Source organism: Phyllobates terribilis, unplaced genomic scaffold (assembly GCF_046119375.1).
Source record: "Phyllobates terribilis strain yellow unplaced genomic scaffold, ASM4611937v1 Scaffold_2__4_contigs__length_985480577, whole genome shotgun sequence".
Classification (NCBI taxonomy): Eukaryota; Metazoa; Chordata; class Amphibia; order Anura; family Dendrobatidae; genus Phyllobates; species Phyllobates terribilis.
Window position 1 is genome coordinate 941,637,664 of NW_027362762.1, and position 21,195 is coordinate 941,658,858.

General features: G+C 46.5%; 1 long non-coding RNA gene across 1 annotated transcript in view; it reads left to right on the forward strand.

Annotated features, from left to right (window-relative positions):
- Nucleotides 1-21,195, forward strand: part of LOC141253080 (uncharacterized) — a 101,871-nt gene that overhangs the window by 55,987 nt on the left and 24,689 nt on the right. The window contains exon 3 of the long non-coding RNA XR_012314220.1: nucleotides 2,289-2,340. This is a non-coding gene — a long non-coding RNA (uncharacterized lncRNA). The remainder of the gene's footprint in view (nucleotides 1-2,288; nucleotides 2,341-21,195) is intronic.

Here is a 21,195-nt window from a genome sequence, read left to right on the forward strand (position 1 = left end):
AAATACTGCAGCCTCCGGTTTCCTAGTATAGGCTTAAAGAACTCTGCTAGTTGAGGGACCGGTCCCCTCTGTGCGACCTGACCCCTCCACCTCCTGGTAGATTCGGGCATACGGGTGGCCTCCAGCGCTTTCAGTACCCCTGGGGTCCCTTCCACGTTCTTGGAGCCTTTCCTGCTCCTCTCTCTCTGTCTCCAGTCTTGGACCTCTCTGGCTAGGCCCTCCTCCAGAGCAGAGCTCCTACAGAGCTCCAGCTCCCTCTACTTCTCCTCTCAGACTGATCTGTCCTTTCAAGATGGCTTCTCTCCATATACTATCCCTAACAAGTCCTCCCCTGATTTACTTCCTCCACCCACACCCACTACATGGTTCCCCCTACTTTGGTTCCCCCCACTTCAGCAAGGGAGAGGGCTCAGCAGGGAAGTGACACATCTTGCCCCTCCTGCTGGTCTGGAGTAGTGTAGTGTTGGATGCAGGTGTTAGGGTCCCGGGCTGTACTCTTTCCTTAACTGATCGTGAGATAACACACCTCTGGGTGAGATGCAGTACCTCTGTGGTGACTGAACCCTCAGGGGCACCACAAATATCCAATGTGTGCACAAGAAATTATTAAAAGGTGATAAACCCGGCCCCAAAAGTCACAGAGACATCCAAATGGCAGAAAAGAAGTATCACAAGCTGCAGTGAAAGATCAAAAATGGTAAAAATAAATAAATAAATAAATAAAACATAAAATGTTTATGTGATCCCTGTGTCTGTTACTGGGAGCTGTGTAGTTATTACTGGGAGCTCTGTGGCTGTTATTGGTAGCTCTGTGGCTGTTACTGGGAGCTGTGTAGTTTTTACTGGGAGTTGTGTAGGTATTACTGGGAGCTGTGTAGTTATTACTGGGAGCTCTGTGGCTGTTACTGGGAGCTCTGTGACTGTTACTGGGAGCACTGTAACTATTACTGGGAGCTCTGTGGCTGTTACTGGGAGCATTGGAACTATTACTGGGAGCTGTGTAGTTATTACTGGGAGCTCTGTAGATGTTACTTGGGACTTTTTAGCTGTTACTGGGAGCTCTGGAGGCATTACTGGGGCTCTGGAGCCATTACTGGGAGCTCTGGAGCCATTACTGGGGCTCTGGAGCCATTAATGGGAGCTCTGGAGCCATTACTGGGGCTCTGGAGCCATTACTGGGAGCTCCGGAGCCATTACTGGGGCTCTGGAGCCATTACTGGGAGCTCTGGAGCCATTACTGGGGCTCTGGAGCCATTACTGGGAGCTCTGGAGCCATTACTGGGAGCTCTGGAGACATTACTGGGAGCTCTGGAGCCATTACTGGGAGCTCTGGAGACATTACTGGGAGCTCCGGAGCCATTACTGGGAGCTCTGAAGCCATTACTGGGAGCTCTGGAGCCATTACTGGGAGCTCTGGAGCCATTACTGGGAGCTCTGGAGACATTACTGGGAGCTCTGGAGCCATTACTGGGAGCTCTGGAACCATTACTGGGAGCTCTGGAACCATTACTGGGAGCTCTGGAGCCATTACTGGGAGCTCTGGAACCATTACTGGGAGCTCTGGAACCATTACTGGGAGCTCTGTAGCTGTTATTAGGACTCTGTTATTAGGCTCTGTTACTCTTACCTGGACCTCTGAATCTGCATAAACAAAAGTCAAGGGGCCACCCACATGGCAGAAAAGCAATATCACATACTACAGGGGCGAAACATCAAAATAAAAAAAAAGAGATAAAAAATAAAAACGAAATAGGAACTATTAAAGTAAAAATGTTTCAAAGCAGAGAGATGTGTGGAAGAAAAAAAAAATTCACATACAGTACATTAAATTGGTGTCACTCCTAAACATGTATAAGGGTCTGGAGTCCCAACGCTGGACAAGTGGTACCGCCGCCATTTAGTGAGTTGTCTATTTTTGCCTGAGATGTCCTGCTGGCCAGAAGGAAATCATGTTTTGTCCATTGTGAAATTGTTCTCTCACTGGACCGGGGCGACACTGCTGGTCTTCAGGACCTCTGTGGTGGGTTTCTAACGGGTTCACTTGCTGTAACTACCAGAAAAGGTCTGGTGGCACACATGGGCTTTACAGTATCGCTGTCATATTTCTTCACGAGGCGGCTACATGGTCAATAAAAGAATGTGAGAATTGGGTATAATTATGAATCCTTTGTAAACTTTTTGAATTGTTTTGTAACATTGTGTCACTTTACTGTTTTCATTAACATTTTAGTTGATGTTTGAATAATCAAAATAATTATTTTTTGTTCCTTTTTTTTATCCGGATCTAGAGACAGAGTTCTGGAGCAGCAAGTGTAAAAGACAAGAAATCAGGGGAAAATGGTAAGACTCCTCCTTAATCTTCAGACTATGAATGGTAGCTATGCTAATAACTTAAAAAATACCACAAATGCTCAGGTTATTAAAGGGTAAAACTGAGCTTGTCCTGTCCCCATTCACATTATGTAGACAGCTCTAAAAAATGACCTCATAAATCCACACGTTGGCATCCTGATGAATGACAGATTAAAGTTGAAAATCTTATCAATGGTGAATGGAAACCAAAATCAACTGGTTCACAAATCATCCCAAATGTCAAAGTAGAAAATCAAAATCATAAATGGATCCAATATTTTATAAAAGCAACCCATGATGTGATCAGTAATGTGTATGGCCCCCATTTGTCTGTATGCACCCACGGCAATGTCTGGTCATGCTCCTGATGAGACTTCAGATGTTGTCTCAGCCTTCTACTCCGAGACCTGGATCAGGACATAAGTGAGACTCTGGGCAGTCTGTGGCGCTACCTGGCACTGATACGTAATGTCCCAGAGGTTCTCAGTTAGAAAACGGAAAACTAGAGGAGAATCAAGAATAAGGAGAGGACTTGTCGATTGCCACCACCTTCCCTTTTTGCGGTTGCCTTGCTGTCCTTCTCCTATTGTCATGATCATTTGTACCATTAATTTACAATAATTTAGGATTCCTAATTGGACAGATTAACAGCCCTGATGGTTAAATCACTTGCTTTTACACTGTGATGTGCAAGTGTTCCTCCAATTTTTTTTTTGCGGATCCTGCTGAATGAAGCGGTGGAGGTCCACGAACAAATGTTAGGTTTCACGACTGACCACCACTGATTTATGTCCAGATGCCAAATGTGTTTTAATATCTCTTTTTTTTGGCTCGTTAGAGTCTTTCATATTTATATATATACAGTGCATTGCAAAAGTATTCAACCCTCCAAAGAGGAAAGTCAGCAGAATGAATCCAAACATCCGTGTTTCTTGGATTGAAGCTCCGACCGTGGGTCCCCAACGGCTGTGAAGTTTAGGCTAGGGAATCCACTGTCTGTACTCGGACCATGAAATATGAATGTGTGAATCCGACCTTATCGTATAAAAAGTCAGGAAACCAACAATTCGTAGTATTTTCACTGCCTCTTAAAATTGCAGGACCCTGGTCCAACCGCAATGCCAGTAGTTAGCGTCCGCCGGATCAGAGCCTTGCGGATGTACTGCTACCTGCCAGCATCCCTGGCACTTCTTTAATTAGTAGGTCCGGCTTAATGTCATCACTGTGGTGTGATGCAGGTACAACGTCGATGACCAATGAGAACGTGAACCAAGGATGCCAACGGGTGAGAGGAGGCTCGAAGTCCTCTGGTCTGGCAACCGCAGACTACCAAAGTGGCCGCTGGACCAGGATCCTGCAAATCTTTTTGCTTAACTTTACTATTGATCAAAATCGAAATTGCCTGTGAAATTAATGGCGCAATCGTCTACAATATATGGCGCCTCCATGTTCCGCTGACACCGCTCATTGTAAATAATGCCTGGATATAAAAGGTCATATAGTAAAGGTGCAGCCCTTTAAGACCTGTATAATTGCTGAATAAGACAAGCTGCCAAGAGCAGGAGCACGCAGAGAAATGACCTGGCGCAGCGCCCAGGTAGCTGTTGCAGGAATCAATGCAAGACAAAGCTGCTGCTTGAGTAAGTAATCTCGCAGAGACGATAGTTAAATAATTATGAATTTGGCAGAGCTGAAGGAGCTACACCGGGAGCTACACCGCCACGGAGGAGGACGTGCACTGAGAGCAAAGCACCGGCGTGCTGCGCAGGATTAATATTGCTCCCATGGTGCTTTTCAATCGGCGCCTTTCCTAGAGATGAAAAGTTTTACTATCCCATTATGTAAACCTGAAAGCTAATATTTATGGCGGTCCGGGCGTCCGTGTAGGATGCGACAGAATGGAGGCTCATTGTAAGCGTCTCAAGTGAAATATGTTCATTTTCCAAAAAAGATTTATTATTCGACTGTCACTTGGAGGCAGATTATTATGCTGTTTTGTTTTTTTATTTTTTTGTGGGCGGTTAGGTCCTAAATTTGTGATTTCATAAAGTGTGTATATCTATCTATCTATTATCAATCTATCTATATATATTAATAACATACGGGACATATATCATTGTGTCATACAGTAATATATAATAGTACCATGTTGTACATGTATGATTGTACAACAGTGCCATACAATGCTTATTTAATAGTGCAATAAAGTTCATATATAACAGTGCTATACAGTGTATATTTAATAGAGAAAAACAGTGCATATATGACATAAAAACACTATGAGATATGACACTATGATATATGCACTCTATGGCACTATCATATAACAATCACATGTTCAAAATACAGTGCATATTTCTCTTGTAAAGTGCTGAAAAATATCTTGGGGCTATATCAATATTTTGTTTGATCATAATGCTATACAGTGCACATATGACAGTGCAAAACAGTGCATATATAATATTGATGCCTTGCAATACTGTGGTTTGAATCTGACAAGGAATAACATCTGCTTGGAGTTGTATGCTTGCCCTATGCTTGTGTGGGTTTCCTACGTGTACTCCAGTTTCCTTCCACATTCCTAAAGTTTACTATTCTTATGAAATTCACAAAGGTGTTTATGTGTCTAATATAGAAAAATTGGATTGCGAGTCTTATTGGAGCAGAGGCTAATGTGAATGGTTTGGGGAACAAGGTGAAATATCATAGCACTTATATATACAGCACACAAAAAAAACTGTTGTCATACTGTGCATATAGAACCAGAATCATCATCAGTACATAAATACAGCAGCAAAACCACCATCAGTACATGAATGTTTCACCAAAACCACAATCAGTACATTAATGCATCACCAGAACCATCACCAGTACATGAATATAGCATAAAAACTGTAATCAGTACATGAAAACAGCACCAGAACCAATGTCAGTACATGAGTACATTATCAGAACAATAATCTGTACATGAATACAGCACCAAAACCATCATCAATACATGAACACAATATAACAAACACTATCAGTGCATGAATAATCACCAAAACCACCATCAGTAAATGAATACAGCACCAGAACCATCCTTCGTACATGAATATAGCACCAGAACCACCATCACTAATGGAGTTCAGCACTAGAGCCACCATCAATACAGAAATAAAACACCAAAACCACCATCATTCCAGAAATAAATCATCAGAACCACCATCATTACATGAGTACAGCACCAGAGCAATTATCAATACATGATTGCAACACCAGAACCACCCTCAGTATATAAATACAGCACCAGAACCTCCATCAGTACAGGAATACAGCATCAGAACCACCGTAACTTCAGGAACAGTACCAGAACTATCATAAGTTCATGAATACAGCACCTGAACCATTATAGGTACATAAATATATATATATATATACATGCAGTATATACATATCCATACCTTGCCTTTTTCACACTGTACTCCCTTATTCTACTATGCCCCCTCTTCAATCTGTTCCATACAGTGCCTTCACAATATCCCTCTCTCTGTATACTGTACACCTACAGTCTACAATAAAAGTCCCTTGCATCTTCTGATCCAATATGGAGTGCTTACCATTACAAATATCAAATAGACTGACCAGCACCTCCAAACAGGACAAGACAAGTGTGAACAGGTGCAAACTGAGACGACCAAGTCATTAAAGCTAAAAAATAACATCTGCACTAATGCTATAACATGCGAACACTGAATATATGAAATTGGAACTGCATTACTGCTATAGAGAATACGTTAAAAATGAAGGTTCTTTATGCGCACAAATTGGCCAATTCGTGAGAACCCAACAGCCAGCGAAAAGGCGTACCCCTTATACTTTCGTCTTTCACAACTACTGGTCTGTCCCACCAGGCACCGTCACATCTCCTTTCCATAATGTAATCTGGGGTGATGCACAGTCCTTCGAAAAGTCCCCATTTCCCACAATTCGCGAGCTATATCAGTTATTGTAGCTCCTTCCTGCTTCACATGACCTCAGCAACTGACCTCGACTGATGGGGAAACGGAGGCCTTTACCCCCTCTGATACGTTGGGTGCATCCAGATACTGTCCTATATGAATGAAAAAAAACAAAGGAAGGGTGGGAAGCTCACCAACATTGCGAATAGAGATATCCACTTCAAATAATCCAACACGGTTGGTGCAGTATTCAGCTGGCAGTTTGCAGCGATAATAGGCAGTAGAAGAGGAAATTCTGCACATCCATTCATAGGTAATCTAAAAAAATATTTTATTGTAGATCCATTAAAAAATGACAAAACATATACAAGGGAATATAAAAAACTGTCGCATTTCGAGCAGTAAACCGCTATTAATCATAGCATCAAAGCTATGCTATGATTAAGTTTAGTTGCAGTGAGGACATAGGTCAAAGGGTTGTTGTCAGTGTATACCTCAAACTCTTTGCTGTAGTAGAGATAATCTCTAAATCGTTCTAAGATAGCCCATTTCAATGCCAGAAACTCCGATTTTCCGGAATGTAGATGGTAATTCTTCTGTCAATGTTCTAGAACCGTAACCGATGACTCTCAATTTTCCATCTTAATGCTGATACTGGGCAGTTCCCAGTCCAACTTGAGAAGTGTCACAATGAAGAGTAAATGGTAAGTTGCAATCAGGATATCCCAAGATGGGTGGTTTTACCAGGTAGTCTACTAGTTCTTCCAATACCTCTTGGTGGTCTGCTGTCCAGAGAATGGGCTGAAACGGCGTTATTTCTTTTAAACCCGGTCCTACCCACGTTCTTCTTTTTCTCCGTGGGTATTGTTGACTCTGTCGTCCCCCTCAAGAGGAGGTATAGTGGGGCGGCGATCCTGGAGAAGTTCCGAACGTAAGTACGATAGTAGGAGAGGAATCCTAAGATCTACCTCAACTCCCCGACAGTAGAGGGCCGCTTGTCTTTTAAGGCCAGTACCGGAGGGATTTCTGCTGGGTCCATGGTATATCCTTCTCCGGACACAATTTTCCCTAGAAATCGGACTTGTCTTTTGAACAGTTCACACTTCTTTGGGGTCAACTTAACTCCGTGCTCTTGATACCGCTGTACTACGGTCCTCAAGTGTTCAACATGCTCCCGGAAGATTTTGCTGTGTACCACATTGTCATCCAAGTATGGCTGGCAGATATCGTCCCTCAATCCTTACAAACAGGTCTCCATGCTCCTCTGAAATTCTGCTGGAGCTGAACTGAGTCCAAACGATATGCGGATCCACTCATATAACCCCCATGGTGTGATGAATGCTGTCAAGGGTCTACTGGACTCTTTGACAAACCCTTGGTAGTATGCTTTACCCTGATCGAGGACAGAGAACCAGTTATTTCCTGACAGGCTATCCAGCATATCTTGGATCTTTGGTATTGGGTGCCGATCAGGTACTGACTTTCGGTTTAGTTCCTGGTAATCACAGCAGAGTCTCAACGTTCCGTCCTTCTTCCTAACACAAACAATAGGAGAGGAATAAGACGACTGACTTTTGGACCCAACCTCTGTTGATTAGGTCTTGTAAATACTCTTTCACTTCACGGTGTAATGGTTTCGGCACAGACATGTAACTTCTGGCTACTGGGGTCGTGTCTTTCAAATTGATTTTCAATTGCAACGATGGGTTACAGCCTATATCAGAGTCATCTTAGAGAATGCATGACACTCTTCTCTTAGCATCGATTTTGCTATCGCTATATCTTCAGCACACAAGTGTTCCAGGGATACTGGAGGATCCCAGGACCCCGATGTGGGTTGTGCAATTTCCTCCCCTGGGCAACTCCTGTTCCTTGGTGGGGATACTGAATTCACTGTAGACCCCTGGGCAGGTCTCACACTGGCTGGATATACAGTTTTAACGGTTTCAATGTGACCTAACACAGTCTTTGGATCCAGTCTAATTTCATGTTTCATAGTATTCATCACCTGTACTGTCACTCGAGCAAATCCACCAGTAGGAATCGTAAGCACAGTCTCATCTTGAACTAGGCCTTCCGGAAGTTCTGAGGAGTGTTTTGGCACGAACAGACTTTTCTAGACTTTTCTTCCCGGTTCTACTCGGACTCCACACCTCACCCCCACCATTTGGTTTGCAGGGATGATGGTTGGGCGCCAGCCTACCTTGACTTCTTTTAGGTCCATTGTATTCTGTGCTTTATTTACTCTATGAATTACATTTTCCGCCGCAGCGTTGGATATGGCAAGCGAGGTGGCAATTGCATCCACCACCAGCGTCCCTGACTTGTGTTTCGTGATGACCTCACTGATTACATTATAACCCAGGATAGGATCCTCTGCCACTTTCTGATGACTGGTCACGAGAAAAGATACCAAAAGCTCAATAGTGTTGCTGTTCTTCGTGGCCATCAGTTGGAAAGTCACTTCCACCCAGCCTATGAAAGAGATTTCGGTCTGGTTGATGGCATTGCCGTGGAGTTCCACTGGTCCTAAGAGTTCTTTTAACGATTGAAGGCAGGTATGTGGAAGGTAGCGCCTTCTCCATTCTTCATTTAAAAGGCTCGCTTGGGCTCCTGTGCCCACAGTGTTTTTACAAGGAGTCCATCTAGCTGGCACTGTATAAAGCACCTTTCACCGATTAGGCTGATGAGGCTATCTTTACTGACCGAGGAATCCTCCTCCCAGGAGTACATCATTTGAACTCTGCACTGGTCATTAAGTAACTGATGCCCCTGTCTCTCTTGCAGCTGTGGTAGACGGGAACACACTTGGGGATAGCACTGACGCAGCCGTTTTACGTCATGCGCCGTTCTGGGGTTTGGTGAGATTTGGATTTGCTTCTGGGGTCTCCTCCGTGTCGCGGTTACCAGCCGCCCTGCACTGACACCCTCCTGTCTTTTAACCCAAACGACTGTGACCATTGGCATTCCTTGGCATAATGTCTTTCATGATTATCTTCGGACTGGCCACCAGCGGTCTCCAACTTCAGCTGACTCACTTTGGTGATTTTAGGAGCAGAGCCTTTCTTTAACTTTTGTTCGCTCTCTGACTCCAAACTAGCGGCCTCATTCATTTTTTTCAATTAGGACTTCACCCAGAATGCCAGGATCTTCTAGGTACTGTTTCAGCTGCAACTTGATGTCTTTGCTGATTAACCCCATTCCCAATGATCTCAAGAACTTCTTCTGGACTAGTCCAGCATCAAACCTCTCATCCGCTTCTACATCTCTGGATGCAAACAACAGTCTATCCTTCAGTTCAATTGCTCTGAACAAGAAACTTTGGGGTAATTCATTATTTTTCTGTGAGAGGTTAATGAGTCAGTGGAACAATTCTGAAGTACTCTCTTCTTTATAGTGCCCTTTTAAAATCATCTTCAGCTGTTGCAAGGTCAATTGACTCTTCATTTCTAGCATACTATGGAGGTTCAATCCTGGGCTGATCGCTTTCACCACTCCCTCAACGATCTCATCTGGCTGGTAGCCTTTCTGTAAGTCTGCATCGATCTGGTGCAACAAGTTCCTATAAGACAGTTTCTCTTTCTGTTTACACTCTCCAATCTGTCCCAGGATCTTGAATTCTTTCCTTATGGTGATTTGTGGTGTTAGAGAGGACTGTCTTCCTGATTTATCTAACCCGAGCAGGTTAAAGGTCCTATCTGAGTCTATCACCCTTTCATAGGTTTTGGTCGATTCCTGCAGGGCTGTTGTTAGGGCTTTGAATTGTTCTTTCAATTCCTGTAGTTCTGTCTGTGGACGGAGATTCCCTCTTTTGGTAATTGATGCCGGCCCTCCGTCCTCCAACTTCAACCTGGTTAGAAATTGTGTTAGCTCCTGGAGGAACGTCCCCATGACATCTTCAGCTTCTTTCTCCCCCAGCTCATCCATTTTTGCATTAATGGCAGCTAACAGTTGCCTGCGGTTGTGTGCTTTAGAAATCTGTTGCTCTGAGTGACATCTTTATATGTTCTGCTACGGTTCTCAGTTCTTCACAGGTTAACTGAAGAAACCGCTCACTAATTCTGTCCATTTGTATTTCCACATCCATTGCTGCTAGTGAGTTTTCTTTAGGGCTGGTCCACTTTAACTGGTGTAGCAGAGTTGAGTTGAGGTGCTGCTGTGTTTTTCCAGACACTTTTCCTCTTCTCCCTCTACACGCTAATTCCCACTCAGGACTCCCCGTACAGGTCACCAATGTTGCATGCATGCCGCTAGGTTCAGATAGGGCGAGACAGGTTTCATAAATTCTTTGGAATCCTGGGGGAACCATCACTCAGGGCGACCATAGGCTGCAGCTTCTCTCAGGCATGCGATAGATTCAGTTGATGACCAGACACATCTGACAAGAGTCTTTTTCAACATTTTAACAGCGGAATTTAAACTGAAGCACGGCCAGTGCAATTCAGGGATATTACAGCAACAATCTTCATTACAGTACAGTCTCATAAAGCAGGCACAGTAATGTCAGTCTTTTCAGTAGCATAATTCAGCACAGATTAGATCTCTTGGCAGCACACTTCTATGCATAAACAGCAGGCTTTTCCTTCGCAGGGACTCACTAGTACACAGCATTCTTTATCTTGCATAGAGATGGAGGGGAAGGAGTGTTTTATGAGGGTGATGATCCCTGTGACACAATTCATTCCAGTCCTTATCTTTCTGCCTGATAATACTCTGTATTGTTAGCTCAGGGAGTATATCTGACCTGTGTTTAGTTTCTCTCCTGATTTGAATCCTGTTCAGTTGTCTTCTGTGAGATCCAGATAACACACTAACTTTCTCTTTGGCTTCAGCCAGACTACAATAGCAAGTTCCCCACAATCCCCCTGGGGCTCTGCTAAAACACTCCGTGTCTCCTGTGATTGTGTTAACCCCTCTAGTTGCTGGCTGCTTCTGAAGCACAACACTTCCTGTCTCCTGTGCTTTTGTTATTTGGAACAGTTGCTGGATGCTTTTGAAGCAACAGCACTACTTCTGCATGTCACATTCATATAAATTTATAAAATGTAAATCATTTTGCAATCATCTTTACGTTTCCTGCTTGTTGGGTCGGGGTTACTTAAAACAAGTCTGTGCAGCATGGAGAGGCAGTCCGCTGTATTGCAGACAGCTTCTTGTGACCGCTGCATCACCTGTAATGATATAGTTCTCATGTTGTTGTCGACCAGAGACAGGAAGACAAGGGTTTGCTAAGCAGAATACAAAATATATTGAGGGGAGAGTTGCAAGTCTAGAGATAAACGAAGCTTATGCAGTTACTGTAGTGGAGTGTGAACTGGAAGCAAATTAGGATTCATTTATCACCTGTGAATGTTTGCAGAAATCTAAGCTGTACTCTCGCTTTAATATGTAGCAGAACCCAACAGGCGGCTGAGGAGTCCCACCGGCTATTGATTCTTCCTGCTCTCAGACTCGCAGTACATTGCGGAACAGCTTGAACGTGCAGGTAAATGAGGCGCGGGCTGAGAAGGTCACACCAGTACTTTTACATCACGCTCTACAATTTTTTTTCAAGAGTCTATTGATTGGTTTTATAATTCCTTCTGTTTAACTCCAGGTTCCACTCCGCAATATTTATAACACAGGCGGAGAACCGAGTACAAGGTGATATTTTACGGGTTTTTTCCGTGGGTAGATGAAACACTTGTTTTTACCGTATATGAAACAACATTATTCCTTCAACATTTTCACCCTTAGGGAGAGTAAAAAGTTCAGGATTGATTTATATAAAGGATAGTTCCTGTACATTACTCATCCTGTACTGACCCTGAGTTATATCCTGTATTATACTCCAGAGCTGCACTCACTATTCTGCTGGTGCAGTCACTGTGTACATACATTACATTACTGACCCTGTACTGATCCTGAGTTACATCCTGTATTATACTCCAGAGCTGCACTCACTATTAGGCTGGTGCTGTCATTGTGTACATACATGACATTACTTATCCTGTATCATACTCCAGAGCTGCACTCACTATTCTGCTGGTGCAGTCATTGTGTACATACATTACTTTACTGATCCTGAGTGACATCCTGTATTATACTCCAGAGCTGCACTCACTATTCTGCTGGTGGAGTCACTGTGTACATACATTACATTACTGATCCTGAGTTACATCCTCTATTATACTCCAGAGCTGCACTCACTACTCTGCTGGTGCTGTCATTGTGTACATACATGACATTACTTATCCTGTATCATACTCCAGAGCTGCACTCACTATTCTGCTGGTGCAGTCATTGTGTACATACATTACATTACTGATCCTGTACTGACCCTGAGTTACATCCTGTATTATACTCCAGAGCTGCACTCACTATTCTGCTGGTGCTGTCATTGTGTACATACATGACATTACTTATCCCGTATCATACTCCAGAGCTGCACTCACTATTCTGCTGGTGCAGTCATTGTGTACATACATTACATTACTGATCCTGTACTGATCCTGAGTTACATCCTGTATTATACCCCAGAGCTTCACTCACTATTCTGCTGGTGTAGTCACTGTGTACATACATTACATTCCTGATCCTGAGTTACATCCTGTATTATACTCCAGAGCTGCACTCACTATTCTGCTGGTGGAGTCACTGTGTACATACATTACATTCCTGATCCTGAGTTACATCCTGTATTATACTCCAGAGTTGCACTCACTATTCTGCTGGTGCAGTCACTGTGTACATACATTACATTACTGATCCTGAGTTACATCCTGTATTATACTCCAGAGCTGCACTCACTATTCTGCTGGTGCAGTCACTGTGTACATACATTACATTACTGATCCTGAGTTACATCCTGTATTATACTCCAGAGCTGCACTCACTATTCTCCTGCTGCAGTCACTGTGTACATACATTACATTACTGATCCTGTACTGATCCTGAGTTACATCCTGTATTATACTCCAGAGCTGCACTCACTATTCTGCTTTACTTAAAGGCCACAATGCGACATAAATGAGTCATTAATATTTGATCAGGATTGCATTAATGTGGAGAATAGGCGATTTACATTGGACTATGTGGGGCCAATGAGTAATATTGTTGGGGGGTCCCGATCTGCCTCTGGTTATTACTTTACCTGGATGTCAGAGGTTATATCAGGCCGTCAGGTCCATTTTCACGGGTCTCTTTTATTCCCCTGTTTTGCCCGCCTGTCTCTTTGGCCTGATCTGCCGCTGTCAGGAGGAGATGTGCATCATGTAATGCATCAGAGATGTCTTTTATGTTTCTATGCAAATCTATTCAAATTGCAATGAAAAGCTGAAATAAGACTCAGCGCTGCGAGCCGAGAATTTGGTTAAAGGAGCAGAAGAGTTTCCATAAAAATATCAAAGGTGTTCATCTCCCCAGGAATGTAGCCATTATATGGCTGTATTAATTTATCTGCACACACATTGGAGGGCAGATCTGTTATTTGGGCAGTGATATTTGGGTATTTTATGGTGGTATAACTCTAAATAACAATGTTATTTGAGCACTGGATTGGTTGGTTTGGAAACAATTGTAGCAAAACCTCAGCTGTTAGAAGAATTAAAGGAAAACCTGAGACCAGTTTAGCAACAGGAAAGTCCTTTGAAAACGGTTTTTAAAGGATATGACCACCTTTCCAACTATTTTTTTTATTGCTAAAGTCCATTTAAAATAAACAACCCTCTAAATATTTTTGATTAAATATAGTATGCCGTTTTATGTATGCAGCTTCTATGCAAAGCCATGACTTGTCCTAGTTACAGACTACAAATAAATCAATTATTCCTTCCTCTTTGTTAATCTGCAGATAGTTGAAGAGGAGGAGGTAAAATTATTGCAGAATCAGACTGCCTAGGTCCGCATAAGAGCTGCGTACAGAAAATAAGAAAATGTATAATAAAAACAAAAATGCTTGGATCTTCGTTTTTACTTACAATGCGCTGGTGGCAGTAGAAAGCTCATTTTTCAGATTTTTTCTGACTTGATAAAGAATATAATTCTGGTTGCTTGAAGCCACCACTAGGGGGAGCTCACTGTATGTGGATTTATGCAGTTACTATTGAACTTTATGGGAACTGTATCCATATACCCTGAGCTCCCCCTAGTGGCAGAGGGGAAGTACTATTATTTAGACCAGGGGCCTCAAACTCAGCTGGGCATATGGGCCGCACACGGAAAAACATTTAATTTGGGGGGCCGCATTATTTGCATGACAAAGTGACATTTTTAGTGATACCATTTTATTTTCTATACACCTTTTGAACTGGTCCTCATCTTGCAGACATGGTCTCCCCTCCAGGTCCCCCATATTGCAGGCATGGTCTCCCCTCCAGGTCCCCCATATTGCAGACATGGTCTCCCCTCCAGGTCCGCCATATTGCAGACATGGTCTCCCATCCAGGTCCCCCATATTGCAGACATGGTCTCCCATCCAGGTCCCCCATATTGCAGACATGGTCTCCCATCCAGGTCCCCCATATTGCAGACATGGTCTCCCATCCAGGTCCCCCATATTGCAGACATGGTCTCCCATCCAGGTCCCCCATATTGCAGACATGGTCTCCCATCCTGGTCCCCCATATTGCAGACATGGTCTCCCATCCAGGTCCCCCATCCAGGTCCCCCATATTGCAGACATGGTCTCCCATCCAGGTCCCCCATATTGCAGACATGGTCCCCCATCCAGGTCCCCCATATTGCAGACATGGTCCCCATATTGCAGACATGGTCCCCCATCCAGGTCCCCCATATTGCAGACATGGTCCCCCATCCAGGTCCCCCATATTGCAGACGTGGTCCCCAATCCAGGTCCCCCATATTGCAGACATGGTCCCCCATCCTGGTCCCCCATATTGCAGACATGATCATCCATCCAGGTTCCCCATATTGTTGACATGGTCCCCATATTGTAGACATGGTCCCCCATATTGCAGACATGGTCCCCCATCCTGGTCCTTATCTTGCAGACATGTCCCCGATCCAGGTCCCCATGTTGCAGACATGTCCCCCATCCAAGTCCCCCCCCCATACTACGCACAAGGTCCCCGTCCCCCCATACTTCGCACAGGGTCCCCGTCCCCCCATACTGTGCACAAGGTCCCCGTCCCCCCATACTGCGCACAGGGTCACCGTCCCCCCATACTGCGCTCAGGGTCCCCGTCCCCCCATACTGCGCACAGGGTCCCCGTCCTCCCATACTGCGCTCAGGGTCCCCGTCCCCCCATACTGCGCTCAGGGTCCCCGTCCCCCCATACTGCGTTCAGGGTCCCCGTCCCCCCATACTGCGCTCAGGGTCCCCGTCCCCCCATATTGCGCTCAGGGTACCCATCCCCCATACTGCGCTCAGGGTTCCCGTCCCCCCATGCAGCGCTCAGAGTCCTCGTACCCCCCCATACTGCGCTCAGGGTCCCCGTCCCCCCCATACTGAGCTCAGGGTCCCCGTCCCCCCCCCATACTGCGCTCAGGGTCCCCGTCCCCCCATACAGCGCTCAGGGTCCCCGTCCCCCCATACAGCGCTCAGGGTCCCCGTTCCCCCATACTGCGCTCAGGGTCCCCATCCCCCCATACTGCGCTCAGGGTCCCCATCCCCCCCATACTGCGCACAGTGCCCCCCCCATATTGAGCACAGGTCCCCCATATTCTCACCTGTCCTCCGTTCCCTCGGCGTCCTTTCTGCACCTGTGGCCCGCAGGCACAGACCCCGTAACTATCGCGGCTCTCTCCAGCAGCCGCCGACATCAGCGCTGTAATGCAGAGTATTGCCGCGCAGAGACCGGCTCTCTGCACAGCAATACCTGGGCCAGCAGTTGACATCTGCGCGTGTCAGTGACGTCATACGCCGCTGCGCTGGGACGCAGAGGTCAGCTGCTGGCCTCTGATAGGCCGGCGGCTGGCACTGGTATTGCTGTGCAGAGAGCCGGTCTCTGCGCGGCAATACTCTGCATTACAGCGCTGATGTCGGCGGCTGCTGGAGAGAGCCGCGATCGTTACGGGGTCTGTGCCTGTGGGCCGCAAGAAGCAGCCTAAGGGGCCGCATGCGGCCCGCGGGCCGCTTGTTTGAGACCAGGGGCGGACACAGACTGTAGTGGGCCCCTGTGCAAGACATTTTTGGGCCCCCCCCCCTGCCCTTCATAGGGCAACAAAGTTATGTAAACATAACCCCCCCATGTGCATCTCTCACCTCCCCATGTGCAGCTCTCATCCCCCCCATGTGCAGCTCTCATCCCCCCTCGTGCATCTCTCATCCCCCCCATGTGCATCTCTCACCCCCCCCATGTGCATCTCTCATCCCCCCCCATGTGCAGCTCTCATCCCCCCATGTGCAGCTCTCATCCCCCCCGTGCATCTCATCCCCCCCATGTGCATCTCATCCCCCCCGTGCATCTCTGATTCCCCCCACTCCTAGTTAATTAATTGTATTAAAAAAAATAAAACTTGTTATACTTACCCCCATGCGATCCCTGCAGAATCCTGGCGCTCGTCCACGTCGCTGCCACCAGGTTCTCCTGACTTCCGGCCATGTGACGGCGCCGTCACATGACCGTAAGTCAGGGGAATCATGAAGGCTCTGCCGCAGCAGCGCTGCACTGCTACACAGAGGAAAGCAGCGCTGAGATGTCCCGGCGCTTAGCTCTCAGCATGGGGCCGGGGGCCCAGGGCCGGCTCCAGGTTTTTGTTGGCCCAGGGCGAAAGAGTCTCAATGGGCCCCTTTAACACATACCACGATTCATGATGCACAGATACCGAAGAGAAATATATATATAGTACAATGCAAAGATTTCACTTCTTACATTACATGAGCGATATCTATTGTAAATTCCACAATAGCTCAGAAACCAGCGAATCGCTCCACACAGTATACTGGCCCCCATAAAATGCTCCATACAGGAGACTGGCCCCCATAAAATGCTCCATACAGAAAACTGGCCCCCATAAAATGCTCCATACAGGATACTGGTCCCCATATAACGATCCATACAGGATACTGGCCCCCATATAATGCTCCATACAGAATACTGGCTCCCATATAACGCTCCATACAGGATACTGGCCCCCATATAATGCTCCATACAGAATACTGGCCCCCATATAACGCTCCATACAGAATACTGGCCCCCATATAACGCTCCATACAGGATACTGGCCCCCATATAATGCTCTATACAGAATACTGGCCCCCATAAAATGCTCCATACAGAATACTGGCCCCCATATAACGCTCCATACGGAATACTGGCCCCCATATAACACTCCATACAGGATACTGGCCCCCATATAACGCTTCATACGAAATACTGGCCCCCATATAAATCTCCATACAGAATACTGGCCCCCATATAACGCTCCATGCAGGATACTGGCCCCCATATAACGCTCCATGCAGGATACTGGCCCCCATATAACGCTCCATACAGAATACTGGCCCCCATATAACGCTCCATGCAGGCTGTTCCCCCCCCCATATAGGATGTCACCCCCCCTTATAATGCCCCATGCAGGATGACACACACCCCCTTCCTTATAATGCCCCAAGCAGGATGTCACACACACCCCTCCTTTATAATACCCCATGCAGGATGTCACACACACCCCTCCTTTATAATACCCCATGCAGGATGTCACACACACCCCCTCCCTTATAATGCCCCATGCAGGATGTTACCCCCCCCCCCTTATAATGCCCCATGCACTGCAGGATGTCACACACACCCCCCTCCCTTATAATGCCCCATGCAGGATGTCACACACACCCCCCTCCCTTATAATGCCCCATGCAGGTTGTCACACACCCCCACCTCACCCCCCTCCCTTATACTGCCACCGGCCTCCATACAATAAAAAAAAAAATCAAATACTCACCTCACGTTTCACCTGCTGCTCTGCTCCGGACTCCAGCGTCGCGGGCCTCATCCCGCTGTGATCTGTGACTGCTCAGGAGAGAGCACGGTGTAAAGACGCGCCCTCTGACCTGAGACGTCACAGTGCAGCAGCCGCTGAGGATGCAGGAGCTGCTGCGGAGGCACGGGGAGGGGTAAGTATTGTGCCGGGTGCCGGGGCCCTGAGCAAGCGGGGGGGGGAGCGGGCGCTGACACCGCTCTCCTCCGCTCACGGTTCCCATAGCGCGCGGGGTGCCCGACAGTGAGGGCCCCCGCCTGCTCAGGGCCCCAGCATTTGACCGGGAGCTGACGCGGCCCTGCGGGGGTCCCATGAGGAGACGCACAAGAGGGGGGCCCCAATGGGGCTCCGAGGGGGGACCCGACCGGCCAGGCCCCATACTGGAGTCAGGACAGTCATGCCCTGATGGCGGCCCTGCTGGAGGCAGGAGGGGCCCCCTCTCCCTCGGGGCCCCCGTTCAATGAACGGGCTGCACGGGCGGTAGGTCCGCCCCTGTTTGAGACCCTTAATTTAGACATTGTATAGTGCCGTTATTAGAATAATTTTTGCATAGAAGTTAGTTGGTCACTATATATTGGTATTACTTCAGCACTATATGGTGTTATTGTACAGAATATTGTTTTTATAATGGTGGTGACGGCACTATATGGCATTGTTTATTTGGGCAACTAGCTGCGGGTAGCTGTTGTCACAGGGTCATGGGAATTGGTTCGGTTATGACAGTGGCCCCATAGCAGGCGAGTTCCCTGCCTTTGGATGTATATATTCTGGTATATCATCAATGTCTGATTGGTAGGAGTCTAACCACTTATCCCCATCTCATAGGAGCGGCAGTGGCAGGAACAGCTCAGAGGGCCTCAAAGGCCATACTTGTGATCCCTTCAATAAAGTTGTCCGACTGTCGTCGGCTTCCCTCCTTTTAACCCGATCCACTTTTCAAAACCCCATCCACTTTTCTTCCTACTGTTCTATAAGTAGCGAGAGGAATAAAAAGTTGCAAATTATAGTACAAATATAATGTGTGCCAGAACCTGTGTCACAACTGGTGCAACTCAAAATAATAAATTCCCCCCATTGTGCTCTGTCAATTATAGGTTCCAAGGGGGTGGAGCGTGACACAGAGATCTCTTACCAATGAGAGAATGCCTGTATTATGCTCCACTCCCTCGGGCCCAATGCTAGGCATAACACAGCATTGGGGCAGATTTATTAAAATCCTCTGACACTTAAAGGGGAACTGTCACTTGCTCGAAATAATTGTTAAAATAATAATTATAACAATCCCTGATCTCCCCTGTTTCTGCTGCTCTTTTCCGTTTTGCGCTACGTCCCTCCATTGCGAAGATATTCACATTTGCTGTTTTGGAGCGCACCATGTGAAATCTCTGCTTGTAGTGCAACTGGGCGTTTCTTCAGAGTCTTCTCTGGGGGTGTGCTCTTTCTCCCCGCCCTCACAGATGCTGCCAATCACAGCCTGGCTGCTGATCTAGCAGTCTCAGACACTGCCGTGCTGTGATTGGCAGCAAGGGAGGGTTGAAGGCGCATGCCCCCAGAGAAGAAAAGTTCAAGCAGAGATTTCACATACTACGCTCCAGAAGAAATAAATGTGAATATATCTGCAAATGAGCGACGCAGTGCAAAATGGAAAAGAGTGTTCACGGTATTTAACTCAATTGTTTTGGGCAAGTGGCAGGTCCTCTTTAAACTGTCTTCCTAACCTACGCAAGCCAACACACAAAGCTTTCAATTAAACCCAGCAGGTTAAGAATAGTGTTGAGCCACCCCCGTAGTGTTCGAGTTCGGTTCGGTTCGTCGAACACCCGTGTGTTCGCCGAACTGTTTGTCGAACACCTTCGAACACCGTTAAAACCAATGGCAGGCAAACAAAAACACATAGAAACACATAGAAAACACCTTCAAAGGTGTCCAAAAGCTGACAAACTGCTCAGAAGACACAACTAACACATGGAAAAGTGACAAGTACATATAGTCATGCGAAAAGAAAAGAGGTGGAGGAGTAAAAGGAGGGGGAGACACAGATATAGGCATGTCATGCCCTTCTAAAATCCAAAAAGTGAGAAGCCGACACGTTCAGTCCGCTCCTGCCCGTGCCACCTCCGCGTCGCCGGGTTTGTGCCAGAGCCGCGGTGAACCCTGACGGCCAGCCCCCCTCTCCCAATACTGGTGCCTGTCCGCTGGTGGGTCGAGCGAGCCCCTCTGTGGTGGAGGCAGCTCTAAGCTTTTTAATTTAAATTGTTTCTCTAATTTGAATGAATACACTTTAAATCCATTTACAAGGATCTATTGGAGGGCAAGTCTCATGCCAGCAGCCGCGTAATTCCAGCTCCAGTAGCGTCCACTAAAGCTGCTGCAGTTAAAAAGCTTTTATAAGGATCGAGCTCGGCTGTCCACCGCAAGGCATCCTACTGCCAGTCCCAGCCCCTATGCCTTGGGGTGCCTCCTGATGCTCTTCACTGAGTATCCCGTGGTCCCGAAGCATTTCCTTTGAAAAAATTAAGTGTCCAAACTACAGGTGGTGTAGCTTGCTTAACAGCCGGGATAATCCGCTGACTAGCAGACACTGCTACTAGGCACAAAGTATTTCCTGGGCTAGATGCAGTTAAAAATTTGTAATTAGATACTCTCGTTGGATGCTGAGAAAGCATTCCATAGAGTCTCCTGGCACGCCATATATGATTCTCTTAAAAAGCTTGGGGTAGGGGTCTAGGGGACCCTTTTATAGCCAAAATCACGGCCCTTTATCGCAATACGTCACCTAGGCTGAAGATAAATGGAACTGTAGCACCCTGAGGGCTCGGTTGCTACAGAGGTATTGCACCTCACCCAGAGGTGTGATATCTCACTCTCAGGTAAGGATGTAGTGTGGATCAGGACCCGACACCTGCATGCATTACACCACATTGCCGTGGGGCAGGGCGACCAATATGCCCCTGAGATGGGCACGACAGTCCCTGTCCCTGGC